General features: G+C 40.8%; 1 long non-coding RNA gene across 1 annotated transcript in view; it reads left to right on the forward strand.

The window, feature by feature from the left end:
- Positions 1-11,855, forward strand: part of LOC309693585 — a 30,027-nt gene extending 18,172 nt beyond the window's left edge. The window contains exon 3 of the long non-coding RNA XR_014272678.1: positions 9,868-11,855. This is a non-coding gene — a long non-coding RNA (uncharacterized lncRNA). The remainder of the gene's footprint in view (positions 1-9,867) is intronic.
- Positions 11,856-12,412: the final 557 nt, after the last annotated feature.

Consider the following 12,412-nt stretch of genomic DNA (forward strand, 5'->3'; position numbering starts at 1 on the left):
GTAAGCATATAATTGTTACATTTATAAGCTACTCATTTAAAATGTATATTTCTGTGCAGATCAGCTGTAGTTTGAGTTACTATAGTAATTATTTTATCATATTTTGTAGACTTCAAATGCAGCAAAGAATAAGGCAGCGTACAGAATAGTCCAGGAAATTCCATCCAGCTCCAGTGATGATGATTTCATTGATGAGTGCAGTGATGAGGAGTTCAGTGATAAGTCCAGTGATGATGAGTTCAGTGATAAGTCCAGTGATGATGAGAGTGGCTGCCAGAGCAGAACAGAGACATAGGAACTACGGACAGCCTAGGTGTGATGAACACAGAAGTGTTTGGAGATGCAGAGACTAAGATGTCAGTTTGTGTTTTCTTCCAGCATGCTACTAAGGGCTTGGTAATACTGTCCTGCATCGTTATAGAACTGTGTAGACTCAAAAATGTTTCTCTTGTTGGAGATAGTTTGCCATATTCAGGTGTAGGATTCACAGCTAGAACTGTTGATTGGTTTTGTTATTTACGTCTAAACATTGGGGCCTTATGAGTTGAAAGTTCCAAAAAAATTGCTGAGATGTTTTTCAAAGGATACAAGCAAACAAGTGTTTGTATATTTACAATAGAACACAAGGTAATTAATTTTTATAGTAAATTCACAGTATTTCATGCTAAGTGCTCAGGCGCATGTAGTCCACTGGAGTGGACAAGTTTATAACTTTATAAAAAAAACATATTTTGGGGGAAAAAAGAGTTGAACATTTTTTTTCATGTCCTGAGAAGAATAAAAGCACTTAAGAAAAAAATCTTGACCAAGGCTTTCATAATTCATGCATCAGAGGGCTAATGATGAGCAGTGCTGGAAATGAGACAGAGAAGTGGGGGCGTAATGAAAAGGGAGAGAGGTGGGGGCAGCAGTACCGCACACAGTTGTTCCAATCACTCATTAATTAGATCATTATTCTCTCATAGCTGTAATGTTCATCTTTGAGTGTGTGTGTGTGTGTGTGTGTGTGTGTGTGTGTGTGTGTGTGCGCGTGCGTGCGTGCGTGCGTGCGTGCGTGCGTGCGTGCGTGCGTGTGTGTGTGTGTGTGTGTGTGTGAGGGGGGGTCATCTAGTGTTTCTGGAGCTGAGGTCAGATGGCCGATGTGGAGCTAGCGTGCTAATGCAGAGAGACATTAACCCCAATCCCTCTGAACGAGAGACCGCTTGGCGAGCATCCGTCCCCAGAGACTGGTGGCATGCTTCTGTCTGTCTGCCAATCTTATTTCCTGGATAGCTTGCACACTTATTTCATTTTGGCCTGTTTCACAGCCCCATATTGATTTTTGAAACATCATGTCAGTGTGAGAAGGGAGGGCAATCTTTCAAACGCAAGATTCTCTAATACGTTTGTTGTGTCTGGTGTTTCTGTGGTGTTTCCTACTCTGCTGCTGATAAAAAAACAAGTATTTTCCATAATGTTACTTGATAAACTGCGGAAAATTAATTTAAATATAGCCGTTTAAATTTCTTTTCCACTTTTATTTTGCTGCACTCCTACAGCAGCTTTCTCTGCACTTTAAAGCTCTTTTATATCTATTTGTCTAACCTTTCTCTTTCCCAGATTTTATTTCCCCTGCTGATTTTCATACCTCGTGTGCTTGCTTTGGCTGTGTCGAAAACCAGCGGATATGAGACAGCGGGCTGGGTATCAGACACGTCACTGTCTGTTAGTCCCTGTGGTACATTAGCCATCCCTTACCATGTATTATTGATTCCTTCTCTCTAATCACTGTCTCCAGTGTTGAAGATTAGCCTTTACTGCCAACAGCGTCTGCACTCTATAGAGTTTATGGCAACCCGGCTGAGGCGCGTCTCTGCAAAATAACAACAACAACAACAATAATAGGTGAGGGATTCTGAATTCATGACAACACCTAACAGTTAAGCAAAATTCAAGCATTTTCTGCCTGGACTTACTCATAACTCTGGCGCTTTGATTTATGAGTTCATGCTCATTTGCACTTGCCACCTCTGATATAGAGAACTCTGGAAAAACACTGTGTGTGGTGCCAACCAGAGTGAGCTTCCTAGAGGTTTCAAAACAATAATAATTTCAACAAAACTCTTTTCAAATGCTGGCCCGAGTCAGGCAAAATGAAAAGCACAAAAATCAGGTTCATGGGGAAGTTACTCTACCTAAAGCATACAGATCAACTCTAAGGGTAACATACAGGTTAACCAGTTTTTCCTTCCTTTTGTCTCCAAATGCTTACTCATGGCAGGTGGTCTGATTGTTAGTGTTTTCTTTTATATTATTGTAGGGTCTTTGCCTTACGACATAAAGCACCTTGAGCTGACTGTTGTTGTGATTTGGTGCCACATAAACAAAACTGAACTTGTTGGTTTGTTTTTGGCTAGGTTCCCATCTCCCTTATTAGTGTTTTATCTTCATAAGTAATTGTTTAAAGCTTTAATAAGATGCAGCAATGCAGCCCATATTTTGGTCTCCTTTAAGCATTGGGTTTAGGAACCTTAACGCATAGGCGCCATGGCATGATTTATTGATTAAATCACTTCTTCACCAGATTGGCTAAGCTGCTTAAAATATGATGGGTAGTTCCAAGGATTGAAATAACAGTTTATCTTTTCTCAGAGCTAAACCTTAAAATATTTCTTTCTTGCATATCTCCAAACATTTTTCTGAAAACAGTGATTTTCGTTCTGACAAGCATCACGATCAACTGTGAGATCTTATATAAACTAATATCTTACCTGGGCCTGGGTCGTGGGGGGTGACAGTCTAAGTGAGGGGAACCAGAGACTCTTTCAAGCTCTAGGACATAACCGAAACACCTAATTTAGGAGCCACCCAGGAGACATCCTGGTCAGATGTCCAAAAAACATCAGCTAGCTCCATCAGGGTTACCGGGACTCCGACCATGAACCCAGGCTTTAGGGAGGGTGCCTGGTTGCCAGGGCTTAGTCCACGAAGCTGGCCAGATACAGACCAACAAGTGGTCTGTATCTTGTTGGTCTGTATCTGGCCAGAGAGTCCACAGGAGGTGGTCGAGAGTCCACAGGAGGTGTGTAGGAGTTTAGTGCCTTGTGAACTGAGCGGTGGTCAGAGCAAAGCGAAGACTCTGGCTTTCCAATCTATGATTGCTGATGAGTGTCTGCCTTTTTAATTATTTCGGGTTAGTTTGAGTATTTCCTGCAGACTTGCTTGAAGCAAACATAACCCATTTCTAAATTAGTCTGAAAAATAAAGTATGGAAAACATGAAAGGGTCTCAGGGTTTGCAAAATATACTGCAAACCTTCAGTAAACACACAAGGCAAACCAGCACATCCTGCATCTTAACTTTGACTTCTGTGAGCTTGTAATACTGTTTAAGAATGCTATGTTTGAATTGCTCTGGTTGTTACTTCGGTAATATAGAAATGCACAGTAGGTGGGAGATGAGATTTGTTGTCAGTGTAAGATTCAAAGTGTGAGGCTGTCACAATTTCCTGAAAACAAGGAGAAACGGTGCAAATGCAGAACGTCTCTGATTTGTTTTTCTTATTCAGTATTTTTATTGTAGCAGTGTTTTTATTGCTCCATGCATCTTTTCCTACTGAGCTCTATATTTTTATATATATTTTTAAGACCCATCTGTTCCTATAAAAATAGACCTTAAATAAGCATAATTTGCATACAGCTTTATCAGAGAGCGATGTAATGACGCTAAGATGTCTACCCAAAGGCCATGTGTGATATACTTTGCTTGTGAGTTTGACAAGGATATGCAAACAGAGCTTTGCGATAAAGCCCAGATTTTCTCTGCCCTTTCAACTATTCAGCCAGCGTTTGTTCTGTGATTCTGACAGATTCCTCACAGCGGGAAATCAATTACATTCACACCAATATGGATCAGAGACCACTGGTTATCTGCATTTTCTTTCCTCCTCTTCTCTTCTCTCTGGGCCTAGGTGAAAAGTAGTCATCTTTTTGAAAAAGATGACTACTTTTGTGTAAATCTCTGCTGGGTGCTTTGGCACAGAGTGAGACACTGCACACAACGGGGGATGTGCTGCAGGGGAGGAAGAGTGGGGACACTGATGGAATATGTATGGTAAAAGGAGTGGTGATACGCAAAGTGGGTCATAGCATTACGGGACCATTCTGACATCATCACTTCCATCTCTCCTATTTACAGAACAAACATTTACTTTGAGTCATCGCGCAGCATAAGATCAATACTCTACTTAAGTCATTAGAAAGACTGACAAGCATAATTTTTAACTCTCTCAGTCTACCTCAAACTTCATGTCCAAACAGGGGTGTCTGCACCAAAAAGAGTCACGCTCTGCTTCAAGTCTGAGGTGCAACCAAACTTAAGAGAATGTGTCAGATTTTTTGGAAGCCTGTATGCCTTTTTCAAGAAATGCTGCGGCATTCAAGCCAAAGCTCAGGGTTACTTCTTTTCTCACACGTTTGCACAAAGCACAGATGGAGAAGTGTTTGTTCCCTCTGAATAACAAAAGGACAAACTCTCAAATAGGGTTGCATCACTTAGATCTGATTCAGTCCAGTCCTTGAATACGTGACATTAAGATGGAGCGTGTGTCTGCCTGACAAAGCAGTGAATAGAAAGATAAAGAATTTAAAACATGAAATGAAAACATTTAAAAGGATGAAAGGTAAAAGACAGAGATGGACTTTTTGCTTTGATTAAAACTCCTTGAGAAGTTTAAGAGATGTCAGAAAGACAAATTTCTCAGTGTGAAAAGATGAACTTCATCAACTCGGATAAAGAAAACTAGTTGGCTTCGCTGGAATTGACTGCTTTTTCTTCCCTATGTGAAGTTCAGCCCTATGGTTTTTACAATCAAAGCTGCTACAGTAATCTCCTGTGCATTTGTCTAATATAGTTACTGAATCCTGGACTTCAGTACAGGTTTGTGAGTAACAGCCCAGTTAGACCACTGTAGTATTCTTTTACTATGATCAACAAAATCAAATATTACTCTTCCTTGCTCAGTCTAGTATTATATTTCTTGTTTGAAGTTTCCAAACAGGGCAAAAGGAGTGTAAAAAAAGAAAACCCTGTATAAATTTATTTCATCTACTAATATATTTTAATGTATGAAATGCAAAGAAAACATCTAAATGGATGAAAGGTAAAAGGTCGAGATAGACTTCTCTCATTGATTAAAACTCCTTGACAAGTTTGAGAGATGTCAAAAAGACAAGTCGCTCTATGTCGTATTTGTTCTAAACATAAAACACACAATACATGAGGAAGCTTTACAAGAAAGGGCCCCCAAAGTTACTTAATGGAAAACAGAGTACAGCGCAATCCTGTGAAAATGAACTACATTCTTATTGCTGTGTGGGAATTAAGAGGGTAATCACCACCATCGAGTGCATGTGATGATGATGCTAATCAGTTGCACTTCATTAATTGATCATCAGCAAGTGTGAGCACCACTGTAAAAGCAGAGGCTTTGGCAGTTGGTGGTTTGCAGCATTGTGTGAAAAGTAATTGTTGCTGTCCATCAATCAGTGAAGAGCCATGTTGAAACAATCCGAGCTCCATTATTCTACACTGTGAAACATTATTCACAAGTCATAAACATTCACAACAGTTGCCAATCTTCCTAGGAGTGGATATCCAAGTAAATTCCCTATGACATGATGCTGTTCTCCTGGGCTTTTTTCAGTTTCTCTGAGCATTGCATGATCTGACTGCCAAACTGCCAAACATAGTGATGAAGGGGTGATTTGGGTTTGAATCTAGGCTTGCCCTGCAACAGTCGACTTCAAACTCCTCTGTATTATCAAAATATTTGAGACTCAAATGTGGGGCCATCTGTCTGACAGCTAAAGCCGAGCCAAAATTGGGTCATACAACAAATAAGCAACAAATCAATACAACAGAATGGCTAAAAAAAGAAAAAATAATAAAGGTGTTGTTTAACAATGACCATCTTAAAGCGAGGCAATATTAAAGTCTGAATATATTGTTCTGGTATTCATTATACAATGTCTATGTGTATAGCACTCCTGCGTGATATGGTCCAAATCAATTACAAGCACAGACAGTAATATTATGGCAGAATTATTCATTATTCACTTTACATCCCTCAGGGAGAAGTTGTCAGTCAAATTCATTCGGCAGTATAAGACAGCAGCCCCACAAATAGAGTCAGGAGGAGTCCTACAGCAAATGGTGTGAGACCCAGAGATGCCTGATCACAGCATCATTGAGTCAGTCTGCAATTACATGAAAAGACTGGAGCAAATGAGACAGCCTGTACCCACATATGGGTACAGGCTGTGGTTACCAAGTTACCTCCCTACCTTGAAAAAACTGCATGGGAGTATATCAGGAGGAAGTGGAAGTGATTTATTTATTTTTCTCTCGGTATTGTATGACCTTAGCTGAAAGAAAACTGATTTAAACTGTTAAATGAAAACAGTTAGTCTTGAAAGGCCAAAATGTACTTTGATCACAAAACCAAATAAAAAGACTTGTGAAAAGAAACAGACTCCGAGCTGGTGTTTCACCTCCAGGCTCTCAACTCATCCCTCCACCACGAGCTCTGTGCAGTTCACTAAAGATTACCAACCCTACCCAAAGTCACATTATAGTCAAAGTTTAATGCCAGCCAGTGTGTGGAATTCACGTTGTCCTAGTTTAACACGGGAGTGTGGGGGACACTACTGCGCATCTCAGACCACAGTGTGACTAGTATTTAATGAACACTTTCTATGAGTGGGCAGAAGCCAAACAGACCGTACAGAATAAACAACCAAAGAACTTTTACATGTGCTGGAACAAAAGAAATAAATATTTTAAAAAAACAAATTACAACAGCAAGAATTTTCCTTTATAGATAGATTTGCATAGCTCTCCCAGAGGACTGAACAGAGGAGTGAACAAGAGGCTTGGAGGTTTAGATGTAACTGGGACACAAAGCAGCAAGCAGCCACCGTAATCCCATTATTGAGTGGAAAAAAGTTCCTTCATTGTCAAACTAAATGTCAAGTGTATGCAAAAAAAATGTGATTGTCATAGTTCATCTTGAAAATGACAAAACTTGGTATAACCATATACTCACAATACACTTACAGATGAAGAAAGCAAAAGAGACAAAAAACACCCTAAAAACAACAACAGCTAATTTTTCATGAAGCATATTCACACGAGTGTCTGCATTAATCTGCCAGCTAGCTGTAACTAACATCCATTACAGCAGTTAAGCCAATTTCATATCCTAAAACTGTCTTAGAGAGATGTTGTAGAGTATTACAGCTTCTAATATTTTGTCAACCATTTAAATAAGGAGATGTGTAGACTCTGAAATGTCTTTGTGAAGCCATCACTTATGCAAAACTGCTGAATACGACTGCTCTTATTTGAACAACTCATGCTTAATAAACTGGCAACTGAGTCTGGATTTCACCACAGGAATAAACCTTGTCAGAGTCAAGCAACAACTGAAAGAAAGATGACCTCAGACAATCCAAATTAGGTTTTCAGAATAAGCCAATAGTTGAAAGGCAATAATTAGCCACTAACACATATAAAACCTTTAGGATGAGCTAAAGACCATGGCTCATGTCTCTATTCACTAACTTGTTGTATAAACAGCAAAAACTTGGATCAGCAACACAGGAAATCTCTGCTCTGATATTATTCCACATGCTCGCTCTTCCACAGAGCCCTCCCTAAGCATCATGAATGAACTTTTAACAGGTTACCTTAGGCAAACCAGAGGTGAGTGTTCATAAATGATAGGCCTGAGTTGGCTAACAGGAGCAGACAGACAGTGTGTTTAAGAAATACACTCACCTGCCACTTTATTAGGTACACTTTTTTTGTCATTCGAGTACAAAAATGGATTAGGGATTTAATATTTTACTGCTTTGCTTTCTTTTTCTAAGAAGAACCATGATTTTTTTTTTCTTTCTTCTAATCCTAAATCCAAAAACAAAAACAAGCGTATTGTAAATATTAATCGGCTATACTGTAGGCTATACACGTAGCTATATTATGAGACTGGCCCCATGGCGCAGACATGAAAGCACACCCCCAAACTCATACAGAAAGACTCAAAGAGACAGAAAGTCGTTCTGTGTCTCTGTGTAGTGGAGCTGGTATCTGTTTTTTTCAGTCTTTGATATTCCGTGTAGCTGTTTGATCTACCTTTGCAACAAAACAAGCTGACTGTCACTCTTCACTGTACAAAGACTCTGGCCAAGGAGGCCTCCTGTGACTTTTGTCCCCTGAGAGTCTGTCCATTGCAGGCCCAATTAGTAATCAATCCATGTGTATACAATTAGCGTTTATTTAATTCAGAGGCAGACCAAGTCTCATTTGCAGTGGGACTCAAGTAGTGTCTAAACAAGCTTGCAAGTTTATTTCTGCTTGTTATAGCAGAGCGGAGCAAAAGATTTAGTCAAGAACTGCTTTAACTGTGTTGTGTTTTGTTTTTAAAAGCGCAACTGAAATTTGACAGGACTCTGTCAGTAAGGCTTGTTGTTGGATTTCACGTTTCACTTTGAGACAACAGATTTTTATGACAAGCTGATTTTTAAATATCATTGAGTAACCCGGCCTCTCCTATAGCTGGCATTTCAACTAATCAAACACAGATGCAGTGAATTAATAATTAACTGATTGGCTCACCGCTGCCCCATTCTCAGCCTTGGTGTTGGTGTTTGACATCAAATTTTAAAGTTGAACTCAAAGTGGATTAATCAGGATGGAGCCTGGTTAAGGTACTGCTGAAGGCGCTGGAATTGCCTTACAACAGTGACATATAGCAGTTGCCTTCATTCTGGACTATTTTAGAGTAGAGTGAAACTGTTTTATCACTCACTATTATCACAGATCATCTCATTTTTACATTCTCCTAAGTAGTAAATAAACACTAAATACTCCTTCCAGTCAGTCAACTAGTACAGGTCACTGTATATACAGGCTGGTGGTGGATAAAAATAGATCATATTTATCATTTTCTCTCACTATTGCAGCATTTAATTCTCACATTACTATTCATTAATTTAATTACTCTATAACCAAATGGGCACGACCCATCTCAGGTGCTGTCGGCCTTTCCTATTATAGTGTGCGTGGAGGGAGGATGGTGGCTGATGGTGGCGGTGGGGGTGCTCGTGAATTCGGCTCATCTGTTGTCTTTGCTCAGTAGCTCACAGAGACCTCTTGGCCCTGACGCAATCTCACCTCATTAACATTTTAGGTGACGAGCATGTCAAGGCCTTAATTAACAATTCATGAGCACGGCTGATGGCTATATTAACATTTTACAACCAATAAATCAGCTTTTCTAATCTGCTGTGTGTGTTTGCGTGCACGGGCCCATGTCTGTGTGCATGTGTGTGAGAGATTGAATGGGGGCTGCGTGTGTGTGTGTGTGTGTGTGTTTGTGTTTCTGTGTAGGGGAGGCCAGTGAGTGGGTGGGTGGTTGCGTTATTTGTGTACATCCACAACAGGCAGCTTTGTCTCTCTCCCTTTGTCTCCGCGCCTGTCTCCCCGTCTGTCTCAGACCATGACATTTGTTTGAACTTTCTCTTAATCTTATGTTCTCATCATGGCTCTGTAGTGAATCATTATGCTTTTCCTCAAAACAAGAAAAATCCAACAACCTCCAACCTGATCCGGAGGAGGTCATTCACAGTGTTATGCCAATTAATAACCTAAAAAGATCAATCGGGCTAAGCGCCCACAAATGTAAGTGTCACACATAATGGAAAGGTTGACTAATTAGGGTGCTATTTTCGTTTAGTCAACCATTACAAAGTGACAGTGATACAAGTTGGTTTCTGTCAAGTCTCCCTGTCTCTCTCTGTTTCTCTCTCTCTCTCTCTCTCTCTCTAGGAGGTGGAATGGAAGAGAAGGAAATGGAGAGATGAGGAGACTGGAGGGGTAATTCTGAAACAATGGGGGAGGAAGATCAGCCAGAGCTGAATCGCCAAGGTTTCATAACTTCTATGTTCCTTACAACGAATCCACATTGAAAAAGCCTTGGAGAGTGGGAGAGAGTAATCATCTGCTTCACTGTGCCAAAAAATACATTTATGTGTGTTCACGTGCCTTCTAAAGGGACAACTCCCGAAGCATCTCTTCTTTTTCAAATTCTCTTCAGCACAAAACCACCCAGGAGTGAGAGAATCTAGTAAACTGTGTGATCTGAAACACTGCATGTCTTTCTCTCTGTTTCACTGTGTGGAGCGCAAGGGAGAAAAAGGAAATTTGAAGCAGCAATCCCACTACAGCACCTTTGGGCAGCCCCTTGACCCCACTTTGAAAAACACCTGCGTAGGCAGTGTTTGCAGGCCTCGGCTCTCCCACTGAGTCACCCACTGGTGTAATACGCGTGGTACATAGCTGCTGCTTGCTAAATGAAAGTGATCTCTGCACCACTGCTCACTCTCCCTTGGTGACACAAAAAGCCAATGTTGTTGTTTTTATTTATTCTTTATTACTTATTTTTACAAAGATATTTTAGTGTAAAGACAAAAAAAAAGAAATCCACAGGGTGCCTACATGAACAATAGCGCTGTCTGAATTTAATCTGACCCACGTGCTTTGAAGCAGAGTGTTTCAGGACACGAGTCTGCAGTGGAGCACGCATCTGATCCTTCCAGTGAGAGATCTGCTTTGTGTTGCCTCTGCAGCGGCAGCCCCGCCCACAGGTGCACCGCCGCATTTATTATAGGTAAAGGAAAAGATCAAGGTCGCAGCTTCGGTGAATTTAGGAGGATTCAAAAGGGGTCACGTGATGGGTTGGGCCTGCAAAATGCATGTCTCCGTGACAAATGCATCGGCTGTAAATGATCCTCCCCGGATTCAGTGGCGGCTGTTCCATTTCCAATCAGTCCTCCAACTTCGACAAAGTCAAAAAATAAGAAATTGATCCCGAAGAGGTGCAACGAGGAAATATCCCAGGATTTATGGGTCTTCTTCTTCTTCTTTTTCTTCTTTCTAATGAAAAATGTGGCTTGGTATTCTCCATCAGTCATGACCCTTCATACTTCCTGTTCTGTATGAATGTCAGGGCGTATATGAAGTTAATGACTATGAAGGTGTAAGCCTTGATAATGTCATCATGGAAAATGACAATAAGCACATGCTCTAATCCGCATACAATTAAAGCAGTGAAAACAGATTGGGCGATGTTCTGAACTCGTGAAACTGAAACCTGTTGGCAGCACGCTGTAAATGTCAGTCGTTATTAGTTATAAATAAAGAGAAAGAGTATGATGGCGGTAAAGCTGCTCACGGTAAAGAGTTGATGGTTAATTCAGAGCCCATGACGAGGATGACTGACATGAAGGCAACCCGGCAAGGTGATGAAACTGGACATTTTACACTCATGCTGCCTCAGTAATGAAATGTCCTTTTCTCACTCTCGACACTTTCGGATAAGAATTGCCATGACTACAAGGAGCGCCTGCTGTTTTTATCGCTGCTGTGCTGCCCTCTTCTGGACACTAAAGAAACAACAGTGCCTCTTCACAGCATCTTTTTTTCCTCCCCTCTATCTGAGAAGCCCTAACGTTGAAGTTTGCTGACTTTATAGTGTAAGTTATTTTATTTTTTATTTGTGAAGTGCAAAGATGTTAGCACAGGAAAAGGAGGAAACTCTCAGTAACCCCATTAAAGGGATCTTTCCCGTGAGGGTGGTTGTTAATGTCAGGCTTACCTGACATTTGTTGTTTATTAAACCATTTGAAAATCAAATCCTCAAGAGACTTTTTTTTCACTTATGTAACACACTCCGGCATCTTTCAGTTGGCCGACCTGGTGCAGGCTGTCTGATGAAACACTGCAGTCTTTATTTTTAGGAAATGGCTATCTGTGGTCTGAGAGACCAGACGGAGAAGGGTTAGATCTGTGCGTGTAGATCCATTTGCGTTGTTATTCGTTTCCCGTTCCCACGATGCTTTAAAGAATCCCTCTGTATCCTCACAGACGACCACATATTGCTTTGTATTCTCACCCTGTCTTTATTTAAGTCTCAGTCTTCCCTGGTCGCTGCCACCACCACCACCACCACCACCCTCCCCACCCCATTAATCAGTATTGCGTTAAATGACAGCATCTGTCTGATCAGGGAGAAGAAGTTATACAGTATTCCCTGCACCACGGCAACATGGGCAACAGGGTATCTGCAAGCCATTTCACACAAAGAATCATTTTCACAGCAGCACCATGTTGAGCACGGAAACTCTCGCACTTTTCGCACAGTGCAAAAGCACCGACAATGAATTTCTGCCTCGAGTGCTGTGAATTGAAGCTCTAGTGCAGGCCTATTTAGTGCTGTACATTTTGTCTCTATTCACGTTAATAAATCAGCAAATTGCTCAGTTGGGCTTTAAAAATACAATTTGCCCAACAAGCTGATGCAGAAAGGAACAGA

The sequence above is a fragment of the Aulonocara stuartgranti genome, assembly GCF_965226115.1.
Source record: "Aulonocara stuartgranti genome assembly, chromosome: 18".
Lineage (NCBI taxonomy): Eukaryota > Metazoa > Chordata > Actinopteri > Cichliformes > Cichlidae > Aulonocara > Aulonocara stuartgranti.